The following is an 18,482-nucleotide window of genomic DNA, read 5'->3' on the forward strand; positions in this document are numbered from 1 at the left end:
CCAGACAATATTTTTGCATCCATTTTAGTTCTTGCTTACAATCTATACATGTTATGAGTATTAATCACCCAAATAATTCATGTCTTTTTGCTCACTACATTTCAAATTTTATTTGCATGAATTACTCAATATGCTCTGTTTTATTATGTTTATGAAATTAATTCATTAATATATAAATCCTACATAGTGGCATATTTTTATAGAGTACACTGTTTTAAAAGTGAAATAGAGTTTTTATCCCTTTCTATGACAGTCTATACCAAGTATTTTAATACTTAAGTCACTAACTCAAATGGAATTATTTTTTTCTTTTCTTTTTTTATAGCTTCTTTTTTCATATATTTGTTATTGTAATTAATGGAAGGGTTACATTATATTTGCCAGATAGAAGGTGCATTACTTAACATACATTGATACCCTTCTCATGTCTTGGTCCCCATTTCCCTCTCCTCCACCCTCACCCCTCATTTTGTTTTCCCCTCTTTCCTATCCAATTTCAAATAACCAAATATGCATGTATCCAATATATCAGATAACAAAGTGAAATACTGTAACAATATGAGATAACCAAGGGACAGCAAAAGAGATGAAAGATAACATAGTTCATTAAGGACAACAATTACTCATTATATGGCTTTTATTTCAATATCCTAGAGATCCTTTTATTTAGCGTCATACTGTATGGCCTTATGTATCTAAGTTTTGCTCTATTGCAAATCTCTGCTAGAAGAGTCCAAGGTTTCTACTGATTATGGCAAATGAGGGAAATCATTGAGCCTATGTTCCTTTGAGTCTGGCTTACTTCACTTAATATGATTCTTTCTAAGTCTTTCCATTTCCTTACAAATGGGGCAATGTCGTTCTTTCTGACAGCAGCATAGAATTTCATTGTGTACAAATACCACAACTTGTTGATCCACTCATCATTGTATGGTTACTGAAGATCTTCTCCCATTCTGTAGGCTTCCTATTACATTTACTAGCTATGTCCTTTGCCGTACAGAAGCTCTGCAGTTTAATGCAATCCCACTTATTCAGCCTTTCTCTGATTTGTTGTATTTCTTGGTCCTTACTGAGAAAGTTTTGACCTGTGCCAATGAGGCCTAGTGTGTCTCCTATTCCTTCTTGTAAAGTTTTCAGTGTGTCAGCATTTACCTCAAGGTCTTTGATCCATCAAATGGATTTATTTATAATCTTTCCTTTTAGCTTGTCTTTTCATCAGTGTTATAAATTATTATCATCAATTTATTGTTGAACAGAGTTTAAAAAGTATGTTATTCCAAATATTTGATTGTTCAGGATTTTAAATGAAGCATCACAATCTATGTATAGATCAGTCATGGAAGCAGAAAGAACAGACATGTCTTCATAAATTATATTGTATAGCACAAAAATCTAAAAGACATTGCTCAGACTGTTCTATGCCTTTCCTTTCTTATGACTGTATCTCCTCTATTATTTTCTCTGACTGAATCTTATTCCCATCAATCTGAAAAGGATCTCATGAGTATCAAAGTTCAAACTTATCAATATTTTATCGATTGTACATGCCAAAAATATCCATTTGGGGCTTTAAAATTTACTGTATTTGCAAAAGTATTAGAAGTGGCTTGTGTGAATTCTCCCAGTCTGCCTCGTCCACCACCCACTCCACAAATCAAAATGAAAGCCACAATTTTGTTGCCATGTTAAGTTGACTACGATCAACTTATCGCTAAGTATAAATTATAAAAGCTCATTTTTTCCTTATTGTTCAACAAAAGAGTCTATTTTCTGGTAAAGTCAAAAGATTAACTAAATCTGTCTCTGTCATGAAGTACTTTACATAGCTTTCATCTTAATTATTACTTCAGTCAGTAATCATATCAGCAGTGTATTCTAGGTGAGTCATTCCATGACATTGATGAAATCACCAGTTTCGACATAGCAGACCATTGATTAAGTCAACTCTCTATTCACTTCACTTTTGCTTAACTACATCAAGTAGATCTTATCATGAAAGTCCAAACAGTAAGTATCTTACTTGATGCAGCATTGTCCAAGAGTGTTTTTATTTTATTTGTATTGTCTTTACAAACTTGTACAATGGAGTTGTCATTTAAAAAGGCCATTTATGAATAGACTGCATCTTTTTTTCACATATTTTTATTGTAAGGAATAGAAGGGTTACATGATATTTGCCAGATAGAAGGTGAATTAATTCACATTCTACCTGACTTGGTCCCCATTTCTCTCCACCCCAACACCCCCGTGTCTTGTTTTCACCTCTTCCCTATCCGATTTGAAATAACCAAATACAAATATATCCAATATATCAGATTACAAAGTGAGATACTGTAACAATATGAGATAACCAAGGGACAGCAAAAGAGATGAGAGATAACATAGTATATTAAGGACAACAATCATTCATTATATGGTTTATGTTTCTATATCCTAGAGATCCTTTCATTTAGCGTCATACTATATGGTCTTTTGTATCAAGATTTTGCTCTATTGCAAATCTCTGCTAGGAGAGGCCAAGGTTTCTACTGATTATGACAAATGAGGGAAACCATTGAGCCTAAGTTCCTTTGAGTCTGGCTTACTTCACTTAATATGATTTTTTCTAAGACTTTCCATTTCCTAACAAATGGGACAATGCCATTCTTTCTGACAGCAGCATAGAATTCCATGTGTACAAATACCACATCTTGTTGATCCACTCATCAACTGAGGAACATCTAGGTTGGTTCCATATCTTTGCTATGGTAAATAGTGCTGCAATGAACATTGTTGTGGTAGTGGATTTAGTATGTCCTTCTTTCTGGATGATTGGGTAAATGCCAAGTAATGGAATTGCTGGGTCATAGGGGAGCTCTATGTTTATTCTTTTCAGGAACTGCCATACTGCTTTCCATAGTGGTTGAATGGGTTTTCACTCCCACCAACAGTTTAGTAGTGATCTTCCTGGCCACATCCCCTCCAGCATCTGTTATTATTTGTTTTCCTGATCCTGGCCATTCTAACTGGAGTGAGGTGGAATCTTGGAGTTGTTTTGATTTGCATTTTTTTATGGCCAGAGATGTTGAGCATTTCTTCATGTGTCTATAGGCCATTTTTGTTTTTTCTTCTGAGAAGACTCTCTTTAAGTCTTTGGCCCAACTTTTAATGGGATGGTTGTTACTTTGGAGATTAGTTTTGGATTGATTCAATTTTTTGAACTGTTGATATATTTTAGATATGAGACCTTTGTCCGTTTTATGGTTATTAAGATCTTCTCCCATTCTGTAGGCTTCCTAATTAATTTACTAGCTATGTCCTTTGCCATACAAAAACTCTGCAGTTTAATGCAGTCCCACTTATGGAGCCTTTCTCTGATTTGCTGTGATTCTTGGTCCTTACTGAGAAAGTTTCAACCTGTGCCAAGGAGGCCTAGTGTATCTCCTATTTCTTCTTATAAAGTTTTCAGTGTGTCGGCTTTTACCTCCAGGTCTTTGATCCATTTGGAGTTAATTCTAGTGCAGGGTGACAAAGAAGGATCCAACTTCAGTTTTCTGCAGGTGCTTAACCAGTTCTGCCAGCACCACTTGTTGAAGAGGCTATCTTTCTTCCATTTTATTTGTTTGGCGCCCTTGTCAAAGATTAGGTGGCCATAGGTCTGTGGTTTAATATCTGGGTTTTCAGTTCTATTCCATTGGTCCTCAGGCCTGATCTTGTGCCAGTACCAAGCTGTTTTGGTTTGGGGATGAGGGTTATACTGGCTTCATAGAATAGTTTGGTAAAGAACTTTCATTTTCAATTTCATTGAAGAGCTTAAGGAATATTGGTGTGAGCTCTGTTTTGAAAACCTTATAGAATTCAGCTGTGAATCCGTCTGGCCCTGGGATTTTCTTAGGAGGAAGGTCTCTTATTGCCATTTCTATTTCATTGCTTGAAATAGACCTGTTTAGTTGGGTTAGTTCTTATTGGTTCAGGGTGGGTATGTTAATATTGGCTAGGAATTCATCCATTTCTTCTAAATTCTCAAATTTGTTGGCGTAAAGGATTGAGAAGTATTCCCTCATGATGCTCTGGATCTTGGTAATTTCTGTCGTGATATTACCATTTTGGTCTGTGATTTTGTTTATTTCAGTATGCTCCCTTCTCTTTTTGGTAAGATTTGCTAAGGGTTTGTCAATTTTGTTAATTCTTTCAAAGAACCAACTCCTTGTTTTGTTGATTCTTTCTATAGTTTTTTTTGGATTCCAATTCATTTAATTCTGCTTTGATTTTAATAATTTGCTTCCTTCTACTGGGATTAGGATTGGTTCATTGCTCTTTTTTCAGGAGCTTAAGGTGACACATTAACTTGTTGGTTTGTGATTTTTTCTTATTTGTTATTGTAGGCACTCAGAGCTATAACTTTTCATCTGAGTACTACCTTTGTTGTGTTCCAAAGGAGCTGGTATTTTGTATGCTACTTTTTGTTAAATTTCATAAACGTTTGGATTTCTGTTCTGATCTCTTCGATGGCCTATTGGTGATTCAACAATGTGTTGTTCAATTTCCATGAGTTACAGGGTTTTTGTTGGTGGAGTTGGATGTTCGGTTCTAATTTAAAGCCCTTGTGGTCTGAGAGAGTTCAGGGAATAATTTCAGTGTTTCTGAATCTGTCCAGGTTTGTTTTATGGCCTAAAATGTGGTCTATTTTGGAAAATGTTCCATGTGCTGCTGAAAAAAAACATATATTGCATTGTTGCTGGGTGGAATAATCTACAGATGTCTGTTAGATCTAGTTGGTCTCTATATTTGTTCAATACTAATGTTTCTCTGTTGAGTTTTTGCCTGTTTGATCTTTCCAAATGTGAGAGTGGTGTATTAAAGCCACCAATAAGCACTGTGTTTTGATCTATGTATGGTTTCAGTGAAAGTAAAGTTTGCTTGATGAAGTTCGGAGCTTCAGATTGGGTGTGTAGATATTTAGGATGGTTATGTCTTCCTGGAGGAAAGATCCCTTTAGTAGTATGTAGTAACCTTCTTTGTCTTTTCTCACTAATTTTAGTTTGAAGTCTGTTTTATGTGATATGAGAATGGCAACTCCATTCTGTTTATGGGGGCTGTTAGCTTGATAGAGTTTATTCCAACCTCTCTCTTTCAAAAAATGTTTGTTTTTTGGGGTAAGATGTGTCTCTTGAAGACAGCAGAATGATGGATCTTGCTTTTTGACCCAACTAGATAATCTATTGGAGAGTTAAGTCCATTGATATTGAGAGTCAGGATTGAGAAATATTTATTAGTGCCTGCCATTTTTACAAGCTGTCTTGATAGTTTTTGTGGTACTTAGATGTTATGAGTTTTAGGTGCCATGTCTTTCTCTGGCATATATCCTTCCAATCTCTTCTTGCTTGTATGGTCTCTGCTGAGAAATCTGGGGTTATTCTGATTCGTTTGCCTTTATAGGTGATTGTTCTCTTCTCCCTGGCTGCTTTTAGGATCCTATCTTTGGCCTCTGTTGATCCAGTTTGGAGTATAATGTGGCAGTGGGATGTCCTTTTCTGATCAGGTCTGTTTGGGGTTCTAAAAGCTTCTTGTATCTGGATGGGCCTGCCCTTCTGGATATTTGGGAAGTTTTCTGAGATGACTCCCTGAAGTATATTTCCAATACCGTTGACCTCTCCTCAATATTAATTAGCCTTAAATTAGGCTTTCTAATTTATAGGATCTCCTGTAGCATTTTCTCATATTTCCTAGATTTGAATTGACTCATTTTCTGTTCTTTTTCTGTAACAACTAAATTATCTTCAACTCCAGAAATTCTCTCTTCTGCATTGTCTAGGCTGCTATCAAAGCTATCTACTTTGTTCTTCATCTCCCTTGCTTCTAATTGCTCATTTTTCATGCTTTGCATCTCTTGTTTTAGATCATGTATGGATTTCTTTAGCTCCTTGATTTCCATTTGAGTGGTTAGCTCAGCAGCTTTATTCTCTTTGGACATTTGTTGGCATTCAGTCACCTTTTTGTTTGTGGATTCTATGAATTAGTCCATTTTTCTTTGAAAAACCTTTATTATGGCCTCCTTTATGGCTTCCCCTTTTTCACATATCACCTTGTTTATGGTTTCCTCTTTTAGCTGTGGCTTCCTCCCTTATCTCTTTATGTTTTCACATTTTTCATTAATGATGTTTATCAATTGCATTTGTAGAGCACTTGGAAGGCTCTCCTCTAGATTTTACACTGACTGTTCCATTGCCTGTTTATGTTGGGTGGAGATGCTATTCCTTGATTTGACATTTTTCTTGAGTTTCTTGTTCTGCCCATTTGATGATGGGAGCAAGTTTAATACTAAACATGATTATAATTTTTCAGATATAACCAACCTAGACCTTTTTAGTTGGCTGACAATAGATGTTCACTCTTTTAGATTGGTAATATCACTCTCTCTTTCTTTTTGTACACTTACTTACAAATTAATACAATCACAGATGACAAATTTATGACCAAAACAATAAGCCCCTCAATCCAATCTCTATTGTATTTAAGTCCCTCTGGACCTAGAGTATAATTGAACACCTAGATACACAGCATTGCTCAACAACCATCAAATGTAGACCCATCCATTATAAGAGTTGAAAGATGAACAAAAGACCAGAGATAGAAAAATAATATGAGAGCCGGGAGTTTGGCCTAGTGGTTAAAGTGCTTGCCTAGCATGCATGAAGACCCGGGTTCGATTCCTTGGTACCACATATAGAAAAAAAAAGCCAGAAGTGGTGCTGAGGCTCAAGTGGTAGAGCTCTAGCCTTGAGAAAGTCCAAGGACAGTGCTCGGGCACTGGCAAAAAAAAAAGAAAAATAATATGAAAGACGACAAGCTAGGTAGGAAAAGAATAATACAGGAGTGTAAGAATATTATAGTAATGAAGAAAAGGTATCGTGTAAGGATAACTGACCTAAGGTGATAGACAGGTAGAGTATTTGTGTAGAAAGTTTAACTGAACTTAGATAAAACATCAAAATAAGAAGAGTAATAAGAAGAATATATAGAGAAAAGAGGGAGGTAGATATAGGAGATTTCAATGATACAAGTTTTAAAAAGAAAAAAAAGAAAAAAGAAACAAAACAGTAACAAAATAAAAGAAAATAGAACACACACACACACACACACACACACACACACACACACACACACAAAACAAAAAAAACAAACCAAAACCAAAATCAAAAATTAAAAAAAAAGAAAAGAAAAGGTCAGGGGCGATTCCTCACTGTTCTGAGTTCTTACCCAAGAGATACTAGGGTTGAGAACCAGGAGTTTAAAAAGCAGGTGACTGTATCAATATGGATATTGTTTTTATTCAGACCGTACTCAGAGCTGTCACTGTGTTTCTAGGAATGACCACAGTGACAGCAGGATTGCGGTAAAAGAAAGGAGAAAAAAAGAAAGAAAAAAAAGAGGAATGAATCATTACATTAGAAAAAAAGGTGTAGGTTAAATGGCAAAGAGAAAAATAAGAACATCTAAAAATGCAAATGAAATGGGGTAGAAGCAAAAAAAAAGGGTATTCTTCAGGGTTTTTTTGGGGGGGGGGCAGGATAGGAAACTTGTGTCTCCACTAAATTAGGGATCTAAATATTTCACAAAGTCTTTTTCTCTTGTACTTTGGCTTTCCGGTTTTTCGGATCAGATTGCTTGTTTGGTAAAACAAAACTAAAAGATCCGCGGGCTGTATTCTGCCTTTTTTTCCTCTCTGCCTGAGTGCTCTGTGGTCCTAAAGCTTACTTAGGATCAATTTCTGTTAGAGGACTGTCTCCTGCACTGCCAGTACATGTATCTTGGCCAGAGTTCAGTAAGTCTCATCCTGAACGGCTGCCATCTTCCGCCGATCTCTAGACTGCATCTTGATCAGTGGTACCCCTCTCAACATTCTCTCTATTCCTTCCCTTGTAGAGTACTTCCCCTTACTCTTCTTAAATTTGTCGGATATACATTGAATGTTTTTACTGCATTTATAACTCTTTCTCCTTTTCATTCAGCTACTTTCTTCCTTTTGATCCTTGCCTTTCCCCCTCTTTTTGTTGGTTCTGGGACTTGAACCCTGGGCTTGGGCATTGTCCCTGAGCTCTTCAGCTCAAGGCTTAGTGCTCTATTGCTTGAACCACCGCACCACTTCAGGTTTTCTGGTATTTCATTGGAGATGAGAGTCTCATAGAATTTTGTGCCCCAGGTTGACTTCGAACCATGATCCTCAGTCTCAGCTTCCTGAGTAGTTAGGATTACAGATGTGAGCCATGGGCTCCCCACACCCACCCCTTTTGAGTACATGCTTCCAGAGATTTACTCTGTTGAACTTTGACTATGACTTACACTATTGAATTACACTATTTGAATTCTCACTTCAGTCTGTATTTCAGTTAATATATTTGCATACACTTTCATACCACTCAAAGTATTAGGTTAGAAGTTTATAAGCTAAATTTAGCTTCCACATGTAAGAGAAAACATACATTGTTTGGCTTTCTGAGCCTGACTTAATTTACTTAATATAGTTTTTCCCAGCTCTTTCTATTTCTTTACAAATGGTACAATGTCATTCTAATGGATGAGTAAAATTTCAATGTATGTATAGAGCACATTTACTTGATCAATTCGTCCACTGAGGGACATTTGGGCCTGGGTATGGTGAATAGTGCTGCAGTGAACACAGTCCTGATTATAGCTTACCAGTATTTTGAGTTGTAATCGTTTGGATGAATGCCCAGGAGTAGAATTGCTAGATCATAAGAAATGGAATCAGTTCTCTCAGTGTAAGAGTAATAATTTTGCCTTCAAAACCAGTGAATTTATATCAATGAAACAAGTTGTCCATTGTGGATTTTAGGTTAAACTTTTAAAGGAAAAGGCGGTGTGTTAACTTGTAGGATCAAATGAAGTGAAACTCAACGATATGTGATAATTTCTCATAAATATAATAGGAATCATATTAATTTGATTAAATATATATTAGAGAGAGGCTTGCTTAATCCAATAGGTACTATAAGACTTTTTCAAAATTAAATGCAAGAACTTCTTTTTTGCATTTTCATAGTTAAGTGATCTTCACTTTAAGATTTCATGCTTCCCTCCCCCCACAGCAGTAGATTGCTGTGTTCAATATATGTAAACTAGACCTGAGATTGCTATTTCATATGTCATCAAGAAGTTTGGTGGATGAAAAAAGTAAGGACAGAGAGCTTTGAAAGGGAAACTTGCCAAATGATTCAAATCCTCTTGAAAGAATATTTCTACAAGGAGCAAAGGAAAGAATTTTTTCCTAATTAGAGAGAAACATTTGAGGAAAGTAGGGATATGTCAATGAGTTCTTCTTTTCTACTAAACTTAACTGTAATAGTCAGTAAACTATTTTGTGTTTTAGTGTTCTCTCCCCCAGAGCTGTTGCTGTATAAAGGCTTGTAGATTGCCACTCTGTTGCCTCATCAAATACAGATTATAATTTGTACATTTGTATCAGGATATTCAATTTTTCTTCTTTGTCCTAATTTGCCTCTTTTCATTTCCTTCCAAAATATAACTGAACTTCGAATCTTTTTTTTGTTGTTTTTTTTTTTTTGCTAGTCCTGGGCTTGAGCTCAGGGTCTGAGCACTGTCCTTGGGCTTTCCTCAAGGCTAGTATTGTAACCTGAGCCACCGCAACACTTCTGGCTTTTTCTATATATATGGTACCAAGGAATCAAAGCTGGGTCTTCGTGCATGCTAGGCAGACACTCTTCAACTAGGCCAAACTCCCAGCCCTGAACTTTGAATCTTTAACCAAGCTGAGTTGCTGTTCTTCAAACAATGCTTTCTAGATTGAGCACAGATGCTTTCATTACTTTATTTCCGACCTCTATCTGAAAATATGTCTGTACTCATCTCAGAATATTGATATCATAAAAATTTTCATATCATAAAACCAAACAAAATGACTCTTCTATTCCATCATTCTTTCCTTACCTGTGACCATTTCGCTCTTCTCAGTCACATTCTTCTATATTGCTGAACTTCTTCCTTAGTTTATGACAAACTTCTCTATTTACCAATGGTGTCTTTTTTCTGGTGGGAGGGCAGTTCTGGGCTTTAAACAGAGGGTCTAGGCATTGTCCCTGAGCTTGCTCAAGGTTAGCACTCTACCAGTTGAATCACAGCATCACTACCATATTTTTCTGTGTATGTAGTACTGAGCAATCCAATCCAGGGCTTTGTGCATGTTAAGCAAGCACTCTAAAACTAGGCCATATACCCAGCCCTTACCCAATGATATTCACTGTAAATTAATTGTAATCTGTTAATTCTACTGTGTTGATTCTGCTCTGCAATATCTTCAAATCTTTCCTTAAAAAAGCTATATTATCCCAACAGTAAATTTTCTATCCCTGAATTTTTTAGTTTTGTTGGGAAATGCCTAAATTCAATATGTACAAATGCACAATATGCACATATCTACTTTTTCCCCTGAATCTGGTTTCATGACACTACATCTGTTCACTCAGCCACATCAGAAGCCTGAGAAATACTCTGTTAAACCAGACTTCATCATCACATAAATAGATGGCTATATTTAATTGGTCTATTTCCTTATACAACACCTACAGGCTACTGACTGTGTATTCAGTCCATTTACTTGAAAGTTGTCATCCATTGTGATTCTGTGAGTGATTACAGTGATGAGTGAATGGAATTTAAACAGTCACCAGTCCCTAAGCATTGTGATCCCCTGACTTTTATGCCTTCTAGTTTAGTCTTATGTTTCATAGAGAGGGAAGAACGTATATTGTTACCTCTGTGTATTTTTTCTAATGCACAGAAATGACTGAACATAACAAGAGTGAGGGAAAATTTTTGTTAAGAAATAGGTAACCAAAATGATTTTCTTCTTGACTGACATCCTGAATAATTCTATACCTTATACATCTATCTCTTTAAAAGTTATAGTACTGTATTCTAATAAACCATATATCCACAGTTTAGAATGGATTAGACTTCATGTGTATCTGAAAATATCTTTAAAAATCTAATGAATGAACTGTGATATTGCAAAATCTAATGGCAAAATATAACTTCAGACATTTTTCCTTAAATTGATTTGATATTTTAGTTACTAATTAAATGTGATAACTGTTTACACTGTCATGCTCTTATTTTTGTCTACCTGTTTCATTTGTCTCTTCATTTCTCCAATTCTTTCTCCCTCTGCCTGTTTTATTCATCTATCTATCTATCTATCTATCTGTCTATCTATCTATCTATCTATCATCTGTATTTCTTTTATACAATGTGCTAGAATATAAACCCTTGCATTTGAAACACAAGTACTCTACTACTGTAATATGCTCCAAGGTCCTCTAAGATTGTTTTTGTAGGTATCATTTTTGCTCAAATGTCACTAGTTTTAGCTCAAAAAACAAATTTGATAACTGTCTTGGTAGCTGTAATTTTCATGAATAGATGCAGAAATTGTTTTCATCTCTGATTCATAAAGATTTTTCAATTAGACTTATTCAATGCTCCTGTACTATAAATACTTTCTTAATTTGAAAATTCTAGTGTTTATTTTCATCCTTCTGTGAGATTTGTCCAAGACAAAGAAAGGTTGTGAGACAGGAAAATCATAAGATTTTGCTTTGAACTGACATTAGGGCTGGTTATCTGTGACAGATACTGAAAAAAAACCTCCCCTTTTCTGTTTGTCTTGAGGGTTCCTTTGTGATATTTTCTAGCTGTTGTTCATCACCTTCCTAGTAGCTTTTATAGCAGACTGAGTACTCTTACTACAGCTGACTTCTTTATGATAGTAGTTTTCTTATACTAAGATGATCTCTGTGAGAACCCATAGTGCAAGAGTATTTCCAAGTCATTTATTTCCCTTTCTATCTGACTCTTCCTCTCACCCCCCACTTCTGATCACATCTGATCTAAAAAAAATTTGAATATGCAGAAATATGTACATGACCAAACTTAGTCCTGTACTCATTAATGCTTTCAATAAGTCAAAATTTCACTTTTATATTTATACCTGTGTCAATTTATAGTAGCTTTCAAGTATTGGGTTCAAATGTTAAAGCCTGCAAGTAGTCTTTAATTATCCATGATTATATTTAAAGGGAAGTAAAACAAGACTGTTTCCTTTCCCTACTGAGATACAAATTGTTATTCTTTCTATGAAAGAAATATTTACAGTTTCAAGCACTTTATTAAAGCATCAACTTAACTCAATAGCAAATGTATGATGGCCAGAAAAAAAAAAACATTTTCATTCCGTTCTTATTCAAATTCTATATTGTTGGCACACAATGGTATTTAAAATATAAAAGCATTTAGGGCTGGGAGTTTGGCCTAGTGGTTAAAGTGCTTGCCTAGTATGCACGAAGACCCGGGTTCGATTCCTCGGTACCACATACATAGAAAAAAGCCGGAAGTGGTGCTGAGGCTCAAGTGATAGAGCTCTAGCCTTGAGAAAGTCCAAGGACAGTGCTCAGGCCCTGAGCTCAAGCCCAGGACTGGCAAAAAAAATAAATAAATAAAAGCATTTAATACTTTTGCTACCTTAGGAGCTTAGCTGAAATAGAGAGCTATTCTTTCTAGCACCCTTTTATGCAATGACATATAGATGCGTGCTTCATAAGTATTCACATAATAAGATCAAAGAATATTCAGGAACTTCCATCAACTTCTATCAGAATTAATAGGCATCTAAGCAAACTCTGAGATCCCCAAAAGATCCAGAGAATTCTTGATGGTTATAGATGGTAACTTTGTGAGTAGTAGAAAGGAAATGATTGTGCAGCCAAAAAATATGTTATCTTTCAAAATCTTCTAGTAATAAGAAGTAATACTTGGTAAAAAGAAAAAAATATATATTTTGGTAATGGGAAAAGGAAATATTGAAATATATCTGGTCACTTTACAAGATCTTATGACATGGTTTTAGGAAAGGAGGTATCATTGAAGGGTTTTTGTGGAGGGGGGGAAAAATGTGATGAGATACAGAGTCAAAATAATTCAAGGTAGAGAAGAGTTGAAGAACCAGAAAGAAGGTGTTCACAAAAACAAGATGAAAGAGTTGTATCATATTGAGTTACCATAGCATTAAATAAATGTAGTTCTTGTAATTTTAGAAATAATTAATATTTTTCAGAAGCAACTGATAATGAAAATACTTTCCAGGTATGTAGAGCCATTAATGTTTATGTGAAACATATAAATATTTCTGTATACAATTTGAGTCTTATTCATAGCAGTGACAATGACAGTGTGATGTGGCAGTGTGTTAAAAAAGAGGATGTATTTCAGTGAAATATGGGTAGGAGTAAAGACAGATCATTGAAGCTTTACCTTCAAGGTGCCTATGCACATAAATGAGATAGCATTCTAAATCTTTGTTTATTTCTCTTTAAAATATCACCTGTTCTGAATGTTAAATATAACACTTGATTGTCAAATATTATTTTATTGATTTTCTAGACTATTTGCTAGCTTGATTGCTAAATGTTTCAAAACTCAGGTACATGTCACATTTATCTATCTATTCTCAATTTTTCAGAACTCTGAATCTCAGAGATTAAAAGTAAAATTCTTCATGGAAGTAGGAAATTTCCAGGTCAGTGAAATGGGAACATTGACAAGATTTTTTTTCCTTATGGTAGTATCTGCAATCTGGAAGAAGGAAAAAGAATTTGTAAAATTTGTAGCAGCTATTCCTACATCCTGGAAAAAAAAAGATTTTCTATTTCCTGAAAATCTAAATTTGTGACTTCTATTTCTAGCAACACGGCTGAGTATATATTCCAGAAAAACTACTCACATTGAACGTATAGAAATGTGGTTTCTAGATGAACAATGACCTTGCAAGCTATGGAGGGAAATCCTCAAAAATAGAAAATGAAAGGGAAGCAGAAGCCATCCTGCAAGATGAGCTTGGCATTGCCAATGCCTGTGTACTCATACTCATTTCTCCAAATTAAATAGGAGGTTTTAATATCAGACTAAAAAAAAGACCATTTAAAGGCTTAAAAAAGATTTCACATACACAATACCATACAACAACAACATGTATCTATATGGGCCAGGGTTTAATGTCAAAGTTAACAAGTAGAAAATGTTATTTGCCATTTTTATAGATATGCTTGGTCTTGTAAAATTTCTTGGTTTTTATTTAAAATTCTTGAGTCTTTTACTATTCTAGTAAGCTATTAATATTAAGGACTTGTTTTATAGCATTGTTACATTCCAGGTAAAGACAAATGGTCTCTGGATAGAATCATTTCTTTCTGACATTATAGAGAATTTTCGTTTGTTTGTTTGTTTGTTTGGTTGGATTTTTTTGGCCATGGGGCTTGAACTCTGGGCTGTTCCTGAAATCTTCAGCTCAAGGCTATCACCCTACCCCTTGAACCAAAGCCCATTTCAGGTTTTCTACTGGTTAACTGGAGATAAGAGACTCACTGACTTTAGTGCCTGAGCTGGCTTTGAACCACGATCCTCAGATCTCAGCCTCCTGAGTAGCTAGGATTACAGGCATGAGCCACCACACCTGGCTTGTTTGTTTTTTAAAGGTGAAAAATGGGCATTTCAAAGAAAAAGAGGTTGGTTTAACCAAAGAGGAAATTTTAGTATCTCAATAATTGAAGAACATTTTCCATTTTTTTTATTGTTTAAATATTTACTGATTTATTGGGATAACAGTAGAACCTATTCTATCATTTTCAAGAGTACACTATATTATTATTAACTATGTTAATAGTTGTTTTGTTGTACACTAGATCTCTTTGGTTTCTATTCATTTGATTAAAGGGAAAACTCTATTGCAAGCCTGACATGAAAGATAATCATGATTTAAAGAAGTAGTCATCCAAATGGTAGTCACAGTTTTAGAAAGCTGGAGCTACAGAAAGAAGTACACTTAGGATTCTGGAAGGCCATCTAGGCAGATCACAGGGTGTAGAACCTCACAACTCAAATCCTATCACTAAAAACAACCATCCTACTGAAGCAACTAGATTTGACAAATAAAAAAGAAAGATCCATATATTTTGCTATAAGAAAAATTTAGCAGAAGGAAAATAAGACTTACAGTAGGTTATCAGAACAAATAGGTACATATTTAAAGAAATGTCAAATCAATTATTTAAAAAATGAAAGGTTCAGATGCTTTCACTGAAAAATTTTGTAAAACTTTGGAAAATCCAATAGTTTTAATGTCCCATACATTACCAAATAATTGAAAAAGAAAAACAAATATTCTTATTTGTTTTATGAAACAATAATAACCCCAATCCTTTTTTTCTGCTTTTAGAAGGAGTTTACTTGGATTTTATCTAGTTTTTTAGTTTTTGCATTTTTATTGTATTTAATTGTCAGGATAATGTACAGAGGGGTTACAGTTATATTTGTCAGGTAGTGGGTACATTACTTCTCGAACCTTGATATCCCTTCTCATATTTTTCCCCCTTTCCCTTCCTTCTCACCCAGTCATCTTGTTTTCACCCTTCCATTCCCTATTTCAAATAAACAAGTACATGTATATACAGTATACCAGGTAATAAAGTACAGGTCCTTTTTAATAATTAATTTTCCCTTAGGCAGTATTTCTGCATTTAATATATATAATATAATTATATATAAAATAATACTATTACACTAAATTTGCTCAATGCCTGATTCAAGACTCCAGCTCTTTGAGAAGAAGCAATACAAAGCAGTATTTTTAACATTTATCGAAAAATAATATTTGAGGGAATACCCAAACTATAGCACTTACAAGAGATTATTAATTACTTATTTCAGTGTACTTTGTACAAATCCTTTGTACAAATCATGTATCTTGTTATCATTGTGTATACTGAAGCCTAGTACTCAGCAGTGACATCTCAATTCTTTAATGCCAGTGGCTGATTCCTAGATCTAAAATGTACATAATATGAGTTTACGAATGCCCATAGGAAAATAAGAAATATTTGTTAAGCCATAGTAATGTCTTCTGTGTTCTGTGAATGTCAAAAAAAATAAGAAAGGGTGACACTTCAAAATTAGAGAGTAGAAAGCACCCATTAACAATGAAAGTATTTCAACACTGTTTAAATTTAAGGAAGACACTCTGTGTGTGTGTGTGTGTGTGTGTGTGTGTGTGTGTGTGTGTGTGTGTGTGTGTGTAAAAGAATGCCTATAGGACCTTAGAACATTAGAATACAGAAGGGCCAGTACTTTATAAAGAGCATACAAAAGCCTTATAATAAACTACATTAAAAACTGTGTCTGTGTTGGATAATACAGTCTACTACTAATTTTCCCTTTCTCTATTGTAGGTATTTTGACAGGTATTTACATTTTTTAGGATGAATAATAACAAACGATTCTTCTCTAAAGGCAATGAACAGATGGCTGGAGGAAACTGGGGCAGACACTCTGCAAGTTTCATCTGAGAACATATTGACTGGCTTTCTATTATTTTTAAGAAGAAATCTGTGCATTTTAAGCTCTAAATATGTGAAAAAGTCTATTCAAACAATGAAGGGTAAATTTGAAAAAAATAAGTGAGAAAATATATACTAAACCAATTGGTAAAGGATCACCAGAGAATCTTAATAAAAAAGTTTTTATAGCCAGGCACAGTGGCTCACTCTTGTAATCCTAGTTACTCAGCAGGCTGAGATCTGAGGATCATGGTTCAAAGCCAGCCGAGGCACAAAAAGACCTTAGGCTCTTATCTCCAATTAACCTCTAGAAAACTGGAAGTGGGGCTTGGCTCAAGGGTAAAGTGGTAGCCTTGAGCTGAAGAGTTCAGGGACAGCACCCAGGACCAAGGATTGGGCAGCAGTAGAGCTAAAGAGCTCAGCGACAGTAACCAGGCCGAGTTCAAGTCCCATGATCCACAAACACACACAAAAATTATATATATAGATTAATGAATTTCTTCATATGAAGACTAAGATATTTCATGAAAAATGTTATGCATAGGTAAATAAGAAAATGACTATAATTGAGAGAGATTTATTAGATGTTGAATTTATAAAACAAGTTTATATTAACAGAATGGTAATAGAAAATAGTGGGAATTTTAAAAAGATTTCATGGTCAAGGAAGAATAAGACAATCCAAGAGGTGAAAAATAAGAACATATAGAAATATTTGAAATATAAGGACTATTTATGCACATAAAATACGAATATATTTAAGTATATAATTTTATTTTTCTTTACACAAAAATTATATATACAATATATAAGGTCAAAATTATACAGAGGTAAACATACAGAGATAAATAGATTGTTGTAAAGAAATGATAGCTGTATCATATGACAACAATTAGTGGTATAATTTACATAAGTCCCACAAATTAAAAAGTTGAACTCAATTTTAAAATTCTGAAATTTAAAAAAATGTATTGTTTAGAAGCAGTAAATTAAAGCATGGATTTTATTGAAAAAATGTCAGCTCTGTTACTCATGTTTTATTTAGCATGGGTGCTCAAGAAATCAGGCACACATGCAGTTTACATGCAGTTGACGATCTTGTGTTGCTTTCTAAGGCACAAAATGGAAAAATAGATATCTCACAAATTCTGGGCCTAGCTATTAGCATAGTATAATTTCTACCTTATTCTATTTGTCAAACCAGTTTCTTAGACTAGCTGGAAGTAAGTAAAAGAGACTTTAATCTCATTGTCAGCAGGATTTTAAGTAAAATCCTGGGGTCACTTTAATGGTTCATTTGATTTAGTTAAAATCATAGCACATGTCTAGACAATAGACTTTTTTATTGTAATTAATAGAAGGGTTGCATTATATTCGCAAATGTTTATGCATTTCTTTACAAGCATTGATACCCCTTCTCATGTTTTTGTCCCCATTTCCATCCCCCTACCCTCTCCCTTCAACTTGTTTTCCCCCTTCCCTATCCTACTTCAAATAAAAAAATAAACCTGTATACAATGTACTAGATAACAAGATAAGATAATGTAACTATTTGAGATAACCAAAAGACAACAAAAAAGATGAGAAATAACATAGTACACAATAGATTTTTATCATTTATTAGAATGATATTGTACCATTTGTAAAGAAATGGAAAATTTGGAAAAATTATGTTAATTGAAGTAAGTCAGGCCCAGAAGGATAAAGGATCCATGTTTTCCCTTATTTATGGAAGTTAGATTTAATTTACAAATGCACCAATAAATTCGTGGGTGGTATGAAAGTGAGTATAAATGTATTAACTGAAATTTGGAAGATTCAAGGGCTATCTCAAATAGTATAATTACTAAGCAGAAGTGAAAGTTTGGTAGAATAAAACACCAACAAGGAGATACTAGGGGTGGAGTTAAGCAGGAAGGAGTCGAGGAATGGAGAGAAGAGGAAGAATACGCAGTCAAGAATCCAACGAATATCCTAAAAAATTAAGAAGAGTGAGGGAAAGTATAGGTAGCGAAGGGATGGGTGAGAATGTGAAAGGAGAGAGCATTGATTAAGCTATTGTATTCATAAACTGCT

The sequence above is a fragment of the Megascapheus bottae genome, chromosome 5 (assembly GCF_031878675.1).
Source record: "Megascapheus bottae isolate mThoBot1 chromosome 5, mThoBot2.hap1, whole genome shotgun sequence".
Classification (NCBI taxonomy): Eukaryota; Metazoa; Chordata; class Mammalia; order Rodentia; family Geomyidae; genus Megascapheus; species Megascapheus bottae.